This window comes from Macadamia integrifolia, chromosome 2 (genome assembly GCF_013358625.1).
Source record: "Macadamia integrifolia cultivar HAES 741 chromosome 2, SCU_Mint_v3, whole genome shotgun sequence".
Classification (NCBI taxonomy): Eukaryota; Viridiplantae; Streptophyta; class Magnoliopsida; order Proteales; family Proteaceae; genus Macadamia; species Macadamia integrifolia.
The window spans coordinates 20,627,382-20,637,576 of NC_056558.1; the positions used below are offsets into that span (position 1 = coordinate 20,627,382).

General features: G+C 41.0%; 1 non-coding gene across 1 annotated transcript; it reads right to left on the reverse strand.

The window, feature by feature from the left end:
* Positions 1-7,395: 7,395 nt before the first annotated feature.
* Positions 7,396-7,502, reverse strand: LOC122072424. The gene has a single exon (XR_006138440.1). It is a non-coding gene; the product is annotated as a small nucleolar RNA R71 (small nucleolar RNA).
* Between the last annotated feature and the right edge of the window lie 2,693 nt (positions 7,503-10,195).

Below are 10,195 nucleotides of genomic sequence, written 5' to 3' on the forward strand. Positions count from 1 at the left end.
GTGTTGGTGGACACTGGTGCATCGGTTGATCTCATAGTGTACAAGGCATTGTAGAAACTCGGCTTGGGAGCAAATGCCCTGAAACCTGTAAGCGGCCCGTTGTATGGGTTCTCTGGCTCCCCATCAAAAATTGAGGGAACTATTGAATTGCCAGTGATCATTGGGCACGAACCACAAAGCATATGAAGGTCAAGTTCCCAACATAGAGCAAGATTGGAGAATGTAGGTCAAGCCAGCGTGAATCAAGAGAGTGTTATGCTAACTTCGTGAAAGCCATGAGAAGTCGCTGCGTAGACCTGGCTAGCCTCGTAGTGATTGCTGATGTAAGGGACGAAGAGAAAGTGCACCGAGCCGAGTCAATTGAGGAGTTGATAACCATCCCATTGAGCTGAGCTAAGCCAACAGAGATGGTGTGGGTTGGTGCCTTACTAAGTCAGGGACACCAAAAGGAAATTTTGAGTTTCCTCTAAGATAATCTAGACGTGTTCACATGGAGTTCATCAAACAAGCTAGGAATCCCAAGAGGAATGGCCTAGCACAGCCTCAATGTTGGGGCAAACTTTAAGCCATTCCAATAGAGATGGAGAAATTTCATCCCAGGCAGACAGGCAATAATAGATGTGGAGGTGGAAAAGTTATTAAATTTAGGTTTCATAAGGGAGATCAAATACCCTACCTGGCTGACCAATGTTGTGATGGTAAATACGACAAATGGCAGATGGTGAATTTGTATAGATTATACAGACCTGAATAAGGCATGCCCCAAGGATTGCAATCCACTGCCTAAGATTGACACCTTGATAGACTCCATGACACGCCATGAAATGCTCACCTTCATGGATGCGTGTTCAGGGTACAATCAAATCTGAATGAAGAAGGAAGACAAAGAGAAAACCACGTTCTTAACTGCCTGAGGAAACTTTTGCTACAAAGTGATGCCCTTTGGATTAAAGAACGCAGGGGCAACTTACCAAAGGATGGTAAACTTTATGTTCTAAAGGCAGATTAGGTGAAATATGGAGGTGTATGTTGACGACATGTCGGTCAAGAGTGGCAAAGGCAGTGACCATGTTGTTGACCTGAATAAGGCTTTCGAGGTTCTGCATCAAAACAGAATGAAGCTGAACCCTACAAAGTGTGCTTTTGGGGTGACCTCCGGAAAATTCTTGGGTTTCTTGGTATTCGAAAAGGGGGATAGAAGCAAATCCGTCAAAGGTTAAGGCCATACAAGACATGCAACCACCAAGAAACATACGAGTGGTTCAGAAGTTAACATACAACATTGTAGCCTTAAACCAATTCATCTCTCATGCAGGAGACAAGTGCTAGCCATTTTTCAAAATCCTAAAAGGGGTGAAGACCAGCAAGTCATTCTAATGGATGAAGGAGTGCAATGACACATTTGAGAACCTGAAAGCATACTTGGTCAGCCCATCGCTGCTAAACCGACCCGAGCTAGGAGAAGTACTACAGATGTATTTGGCAACATCCCCATGGCCGTAAGTGCGACACTCATGAAGAAGAAAAGAAACACCAAAGCTCAATTTATTTTTTGTTAGCCATGTCCTCCTGAGTGCAGAATCGAATTACACGAAAATTGAAAAACTAGATTTTGCACTCGTAAAGGCCACTCAAAAGCTTAGACCCTACTTCCAAGCTCATACCGTGGTAGTACTCACAGATCAACCACTGAAGAAAGTCCTCCATAGCCCAAGTGTTTAGGGCTGCCTCATAGCATGGTCTGTTGAACTAAGCGAGTATGACATTGAATATCAGCCAAGAAGTGCGATTAAAGGACAAACGCTGGAAGATTTCATTATAGAATGTACCCTGGCAAAAGAAGAGCAAGAAAAGGAGGGTGCCGAGCCGAGCCAAAAATGGAAGTTGCACATAGATGGGTCCAGTAATTCTTCTGAAAGTGGAGTAGGCATCATCCTCTTAAGTCCAGAAGAGTTCGCAATCCAATATGCGATAAGATTCTCATTTTTGGCAACTAAAAAGACGCAGAGTATAAAGCCTTGATAGCGGGAATGAAACTAGCTAAGTCGGTACTAGCAGAGGAAATAGTAGCTCACAGTGACTCGAAGCTGGTGGTGAACCAAGTCAATGGGCAGTACGAAGTGAAGGAGGAAAGAATGTGCAAATATCTCCAGGAAGTGAAATCACTTGCTGAGAACTTTATGACATTCACAATGGTCAAGGTGCCTAGAGAGGATAACTCGTCGGCCAATTCACTCTCCAGGCTAGCAGCGGCTGAAAGAGCCGAGCTAGGAATGACAGTGTATCTTGAAACACTTAGCCATCCTGCCTATCAGAAGAATGAAGTTTACTGCAATGAAACATCCATTACTGAGAAAGGCTGGATAGAGCCCATCATTAGCTACCTAAGGGACGACCGTTTACCAAAGGACCAAGCTGAGGAAAGAACGGTGAAGCGAAGGGCTGCGAACTATGTAATGCAGGGTGGGCTACTCTACAAGATATCACTCTCAGGACCATTGCTGAAATGCTTGGGAGCAATCCGAGCGGCAGACGCTCTTAAGGAGGTTCACGAAGGGATCTGTGGTGGTCACATGGGAGGTCGAGCACTAGCGTATACAGTGCAATGCCAAGGGTTCTATTGGCCCAAGATGTAGTAAGAAGCAATGCAGTATGTGTGACGATGTTTCAAATGCTAGATAGATGCCGTTGTGCCTCACATCCCAACAACCGAGCTGAGCTCAATTATTTGCCCCATCCCGTTTGCCATGTGGGGAGTTGACATCCTTTGGAAATTTAAGAGTGGTAGAGGAGGAGTAAAATTCTTGATTGTGGCAATTGATTACTTCACCAAATGGGTAGAGGCTCACCCCTAGAAAGAATAACTGAGCCAGCTATGAAGAAGTTCATAAGAGAAGACGTCATCTATCGTTTCAGAGTCCCCAAAATTCTGCTAATAGACAATGGGAAGCAGTTCGATAATCGGAGATTTAAATGTTTTTGTGAAGGGTATGGAGTTAGGTTTCGTAACACCTTTGTGGGACACCCACAGATGAATGGGAAAGTAGAAAAGACAAATCAGATCCTACTTGAGGGGATCAAGAAAAGACTGGACCAGGCAAAGGAGAATTGGCCGGATTAGTTACAAAACATCCTATGGTCCTACAGGACAACAGCCAGAACCCCAACAAGGGATACACCCTTCAGGTTAGCATACGGAATAGAGGCCCTAACACTAGTGGAGGTCAACCAAGCATCCTTCTGTGTAACGGATTTTGAAGAAGCCCATAATGAGGACAGACTAAGGGCTAACCTTGACTTCATTGATGAAGTTCGTGAGGAGGCTCTCCTCCGGAATGAGGCATACAAGCAAAGAACAACACGATTCCATAACAAAAGAGTGAAATCTCAAGGTTTCTCATAGGAGACATAGTTTTGAGGAAGGCTTCAGTCTCTAACCCCCAAGGAGTTGGCAAGCTCAGCCCAAATTGGGAAGGCCCTTATATAGTTTCCAGAGTGATCCGCCCGGGGATGTACCACTTGCAAACCCCCGAAGGCCGAGCCCTACAGCGAGCGTGGAATGCAAAAAATCTCAAGAAATTTATCAGTAGTTTCTTTTATAGCAAGTCTTTTTTTCAGCAATTAGTCGGAAGTCATGCTTTCCTAGTCTATTTCCTTGCTAGCATTTTTTACCAAATTAATTAATGCTCATTTTGGAATTTGATTCGTCTCAACAATTCTTGTAATCTACTCATTTAATTAAAGATGAACTCTCTTTATTTCCAAATTATGGTAAACTTCCATTTATGTCTTCGCAGGCAATGGTCTAAGTTCACTCGTTAAGGCTCGGTAGCTTAGCTCTGCCTTCTTTCCATCCCAAAGTACTATATTCCCTTATCTTTAAGGCAAATACAAAGACCTTATCTTTAAGGAAAAACCACTGAAAGACCTTATCTTTAAGGCAATAAAAGACCTTATCTCTAAGGCAAGTGCTAGAAACCCTTACCTCCGGGGCAGGGAAATTAAAGATCTTATCTCTAGGGCAGTGTGACAGAGCTCAAAGGACCGATCAATACAAGTCCGAGGTGTAACCCTTGTCCCTACAGGATCCAGCTATAACCCCAGCCTCTACAAGACTGAGCGCTTACCTCGGCCCCTACAAGACTGAGTTCTAACCTTGGCCCCTGCATGAGCGAGCTCTAACCTTGGCCCCTACAAGACCGAGCTCTAACCTCGGCCCCTACAAGATCGAGCTCTAACCTTAGCGCCTACAAGACTGAGCTCTAGCATTAGTCCCTGCTAGCTTTTGGCACAGTTGCTAGATAACCGGGTTCCACCCCCCCAGAAGACACTAAAGAATGAATAAAAAAGAGAAGAAGAAAGTTGTACAAAGAAGTTCTTTCCATTAATACCAAAAAATTAGATGTACAAAGGTTCTTGATTATAAAAAAGAGAGAAAAGAAGGAAATTGTTTACAAACAGCGTATCAACACCCACAAAGAAAGATAGAAGAAAAAGAGAAGGGGTGGGGGAGAGCTTGACTCCATTTCACTCGCTAGCCTTCCTTGGGATGGCGGCCTCAACTGCAGATTCCTGGTTTACTTCTTCCCTGTGCTCATCTGGACCAACAGGCAACACGAAGACTCAGGAAGAGGAGCAACATAATGCTTGATGAGCACATTTATGTGTGAAATCTAGGGTAGTAAAACATACATTTTACATATTTAGAATGGAGCTACCTTGGGTTTTACTCTCTTTTTGCAGGTTTTATATTTTCAAGGCCTTAAGGATATCGGGAGCTATATCTTCAATTTTACACGTAAAGAGGTCCTATTTCTTTCCATGGTTGCGAAGAGGACGAAATTCTGAGCAAGATGGACGTGTTCAATTAAAAGTACACATTTGTTTGGTCACCCGTACAAATGATTATTCTTTTTCGGGTCAGAAAAGAATAATGGATCAGAACTGAACCGAGATGCAGAACCAGCCCGTTTGCAATTGTCCCAGAGGTACAAGGAATACTCCAAATGCCAACAAGGATCGATGGACCACATCCTTAAGTGATTAAAGATTTGTTTTTGGTAACAACAACTACCTAGCTTAGTTGGTGAGCTATGGTGTACAAAATTCTCTTGCTCACCAAGAGGTCTCAAGTTCGAATCTTATGGTTGTTTTTTTTAGAAGATTTTGTTGAAGATTTCCTGCCTTTCACTCAAAATCGTGGAAGTAAGAAGAGAAGAAAAAGAAAAAAAAAAAGGAAAGCAAAATCGTGGAAGCAAGAAGAGAAGAAAAAAAAAGGAAAGAGAAAAAAATGGGAGAACCAAAAATTGTCCAAATCTTCTCTCTCCTCCAAATCATCACCAAAGATTGTCCAAATCACACAAAGGAAGAAAAAAAAATCGTCCCTAGGAGAGAGAAAAAAAGAAGAAAAATAAATTAGAAAAAAAAAAGGAAAGAAAATAAGCAAAAAAATTTTAGGAAATTTCTCAAAATTTATTTCTCTCTTCTCTCTCCTCCATCTTAGCACTTTTGGACTCAAAAGATCTCACAATCAATTGTGGGTTTCTCTCTTTTAGGAAAGAGAAAATTGTTACCCTACCTCTCCATGCCCTATAAATACAACTCATGTAAGAGGAGGAGACACAATTCATTCTTCTTCTAGTTTTTTTTTAGTTGCTCTCTATCTCCCTCTCTCACTCTTTGGTTTTAGTTCTTCTCTATTTTTGCTTTAATCACTTTTGTAATAGTTTTTTTTATTTCAATTAATGCAAGTACTCTTTTATTTTTATTCAGTTCTTTTTATGTTTATGATTTATGCAATTGAGTTGTAATTTTTTAAGTTATAGTTCTAGGCTTAGATCTAGGTGACAAGATCATGAGCCGTGGAGCAATTTTTTTTTCAAGTTCAAGCATTGATTCAAGTAAGTAGGCTCCTTCAGTAGTCTTCTCTCCCCCCTCTCATTCCTACTTCTGACTACCCTTTCTTTCTTAATTTAGGATTTTTATTTTCAGTCGTTACATTATTGCTATCCCTCTCCCCCAAGGTTCATGGCAAGTGTATGTGTTGGCTTTGCCCCTCCTGGCCATAGAACCATCAATTTATTGCTTTTATTTTAATTGTCTCCCTTTCCCTAAAGCCAAGTAGAGAAACCCTTGTAAGAGTAACTCTCTGGTCAAGTAGGGAAGCTCATATTATGATGCATCCCTCGGGCTAAGTAGAGAAACCTGCTTGTGAGTCTCTCTCTAGCTTTATCCCCTTTCTTTTACTTTATTTTTATTTCAGCATTTTTTTCCTTTATTATTATTTTTTTTTAATTGCGTGGGTTGTTTACTTTTAGTTATTTATTTATTTAATTTTAATTGTGTGGCTTGCGTCTTTAAATTCTTAGACGACGAATGGTTAGGACGTTATTTTTAGGACGGTAATTAGAATTAGATCACAACCATTAATCAGTTCACTTTCGCATTATTAAAAGAAATAAAAAATAAGGTGGCTGCTCTCCCTGTGTTCGACCCGTAGCTACACTGATTCGTACGCTTGCGGTTACATTTTAAATCTCAAACAAGTTTTTGGCGCCGTTGCCGGGGAGACAGTTCCATGTTATTTTTCACTTTCTTTTGGTAAATTGGAGTACTTTGCTTTATTTTTTATTTTTTTTATTGAATTCCTGAGAAGAACAACTTGCAATAATAGTTGTATCAGTGGAGGTCGCCATACCTCACAGTATGATAAAGACAGGTTTCGCCCTGTAGCAGTACCTCAGGAATTGACCTGAGCAACCCCGGATCCCTGCCGGTAAGCTCCAAAAAAAACAAAAAACAAAAAAATCAAAAAAAAAATTCAAAAAAAAAATCATAAAAAAAAAATAAATTTTTGCTATCCATTCTTTTGTGCTTGCTTTACTTTAGTTGTGGGTAGTTTTCTGTTGCATGAGTGTTAAGTGGGTACGTAATACTAAGAATCGGTTAGAAAGAAGAGATCCAACAAGTAGTGACCCTATACATTTGCTCTCTTTAAAACCCTTCAATATGGGAGACCAACAGCAAAACCCTTCACCTAAATCTCTGAAAGATAGGTTCTACCCTGCTAGAACATCCCAACCTTCCTGTATAGTTCTACCACAAGCCCAGGGCAATAATTTTGAACTCAAATCTCAATACATCACTATGTTGCCCCACTTTCATGGGTTGACCTCTGAGGATTCATACCTATTTCTAAGGGAATTTGAAGAGGTATGTGTTCTAATTAAGATCCAACAGCTTTCTGATGATGCTGTTAAGCTTAGGTTTATCACTTTTGCATTGAAAGACCAAGCTAAGAAGTGGTTGTATGGATTACCCACAAATTCCATAACCTCATGGGAACAGTTCACAGTTGTCTTCCTTAAGAAGTTTTTCCCAACTCACAAGACCAATAAGCTTAGAAGTGATATCCTTCAGTTTAGGCAAAAGCCTAGTGAGTCATTTTCCAAGCTTATGGAGAGATTCAAGGATCTACTCCAAGAATGCCCTCACCATGGCCTAGACCTATGGCATTTATGTCAAGTAATTTATGAGGGTATTGATTACCCAACTAAACAAATGATAGAGTCTATGTGCCCTGAGGGATTCACATCCTTTACAGATGAAGGAAAAGCATGGGAATTTTTACTTGACTTAGCTGACAAAACCCGTGAGTGGGAATCAACCCAAGAGAGTGAAAGAACCATAGGAGGAAAAGGATATTTTGTGGATGGGATAGTAGCCAAGGAAGCCCATTTGGATAGCCTAATCAAGAGGATTGAGGCTATTGTTCCTAGAGAGCCATCATCAGTCAATTTAGTTAAGATTTGTGTTTGGTGCCAGTCCCCTGGACATGTCATAGAAGAATGCCCTAACACCTCTGGGGGCACTTCTAATGATAGTGTTAATGCCTTATACCAGAATAATCCATATAGTAACACATACAATCCAGGATGGAGAAATCACCCAAATTTCTCTTGGAATCAGGGCAACCAAGTAGGACCTTCCAATTTCTATAATCAAGGTCAACCTGGACCCCAAAGGCCTCCCTTTGCACAATAATCTTTTTCTCAAAATACTTTTCCTAGGTCAAATGTAGGACCTCAGGCGAGTTTTCCTAGGGCCCCTCTACTATCATCTTATCAGCAACCCCCTGGGTTTACCAACACTGGAGAGGCAAGTAGAATAAGTGACTTGGAAAAAAATATGGCCCTCCTCATGACAAGCCATCAAAATCTTACGAGAGAACTTACCCAAGTTGTCTCAATTATGCGTGAGAGGGAGAAGGGAACTTTACCCAGTCAACCAGAGCCTAACCCTAGGCATCATCAGCCTGTTAGTTCACAAACATCAACTAATGCACCACTGAATATAGTACAAGGTCAGACCCAACAAGGGCCCTCTAACCAATGTAATGTTGTTTATGCCCTTAGGAGTGGTAAAGAGTACCTACAGAGCGTTCCTAAATCTTCCCCATCTATTACTCCTGTTAACTCTTCTTCAGTTGAGGACACAAGTGTGCCTCTTGTTCCAGGTTCGTCTGATGAACCTAAAGATTTTTCTGAAACTAAAGATGATTTGGTTGAGGAAACCAAAAATGATTCTTCTAAACAGGGGCAAATCCCTAACAGTCCTTATGTTCATCCTGTCCCATTTCCTAATCGCTTGGTAAACAAAAAGAAGACTGCTTCCATGGACAAAATTTTAGAAGTCTTCAAAAAGGTAGAAGTAAACATCCCTCTTTTGGATGCCATATCCCAGATCCCCGCCTATGCAAAGGTACTGAAAGATTTGTGTACTCACAAACGTATCACTTGTGTGCCCAAAAAGGCGTTCTTGGCAGGTAACATTAGTTCCATAATTACTCAGCCTATAGCAGCCAAGTATAAGGATCCAGGGAGCCCTACCATATCTTGTGTCATAGGCAACACCTATATTGAGCATGCCTTACTTGACCTTGGCGCAAGTGTGAATCTTTTACCTTACCATGTGTACAAGCAACTAGGATTAGGAGAATTGAAAGCCACTGGAACTACTCTTCAGTTGGCAGATAGGTCTGTTAAGATTCCTAAAGGGATGGTTGAGGATGTCTTACTAAAGGTGGGGGAATTTATTTTCCCTGTTGATTTCATTGTGTTAGATACTAAGCCCTTCTCAACCAAGGATGAGATCCCAATAATTCTAGGAAGACCATTCTTGGCTACCAGTAATGCATTAATCAATTGCCGGAATGGTTTCCTAAGATTATCTTTTGGTAACCAAACTGTTGAGTTTAACATGTTTAGGATTGGCAAGCAACCACATATGGAAGAAGAGATCAATATGCTTGAGGATTTTTTGGATTTTTCTGATGATTTAGTTACCAACTTTGATATTGATTTTGATTCAGAATTCCAAGAGTGTATGGATGAGTTGGATGATGATAGTGAAAATTTCTTTTCTTAAGTCTTGAGTCTTCACACACTTGTGGAGCCCTTAGGACCCCTTTCCAATTCCATTCCCAAACCTTCCATAGTTGAGCCCCCTAAGCTAGATCTTAAGGAGTTGCCATCTAATTTGAGGTATGCTTTCCTAGGGTCTGATCAGACTCGTCCTGTAATAATTTCTTCAAATTTGACTTCTAGCCAGGAAGAGGAGTTACTTAAAGTGTTAAAAGATAATAAGGAAGCCCTAGGTTGGACCATGGCTGATTTCAAGGGTATAAGCCCTTCCATTGTGCAACATCATATACATCTTATGAAGGATTCCAAACCATTCACGGAACCCCAAAGAAGAGCTAACCCAGTGATGATGGAAGCTATTAAGAAAGAGATCCTAAAGTGCTTGGATCATGGAATAATTTATTCTATTTCTAACAACCAATGGGTAAGCCCAGTTCACGTAGTGCCTAAGAAGTCTAGTGTGACTGTAGTTCCCAATGCTAATAATAAACTAATTCCAACCCGTGTCTAATCTAGGTGGAGAGTGTGCATAGACTGTAGAAAACTTAATTTGGCAACCTGGAAGGATCACTTCCCATTGCCATTCATTGACCAGATGTTAGAGAGGTTAGCTAGACATGAATACTATTGTTTTCTTGATGGATATTCCGGCTATAACCAAATCCCAATTGCTTCAGAGGATCAACATAAGACCACTTTTACATGCCCATATGGAACATTTGCTTACAGGCGTATGCCCTTTGGGCTTTGCAATGCCCTGCTACGTTCCAACG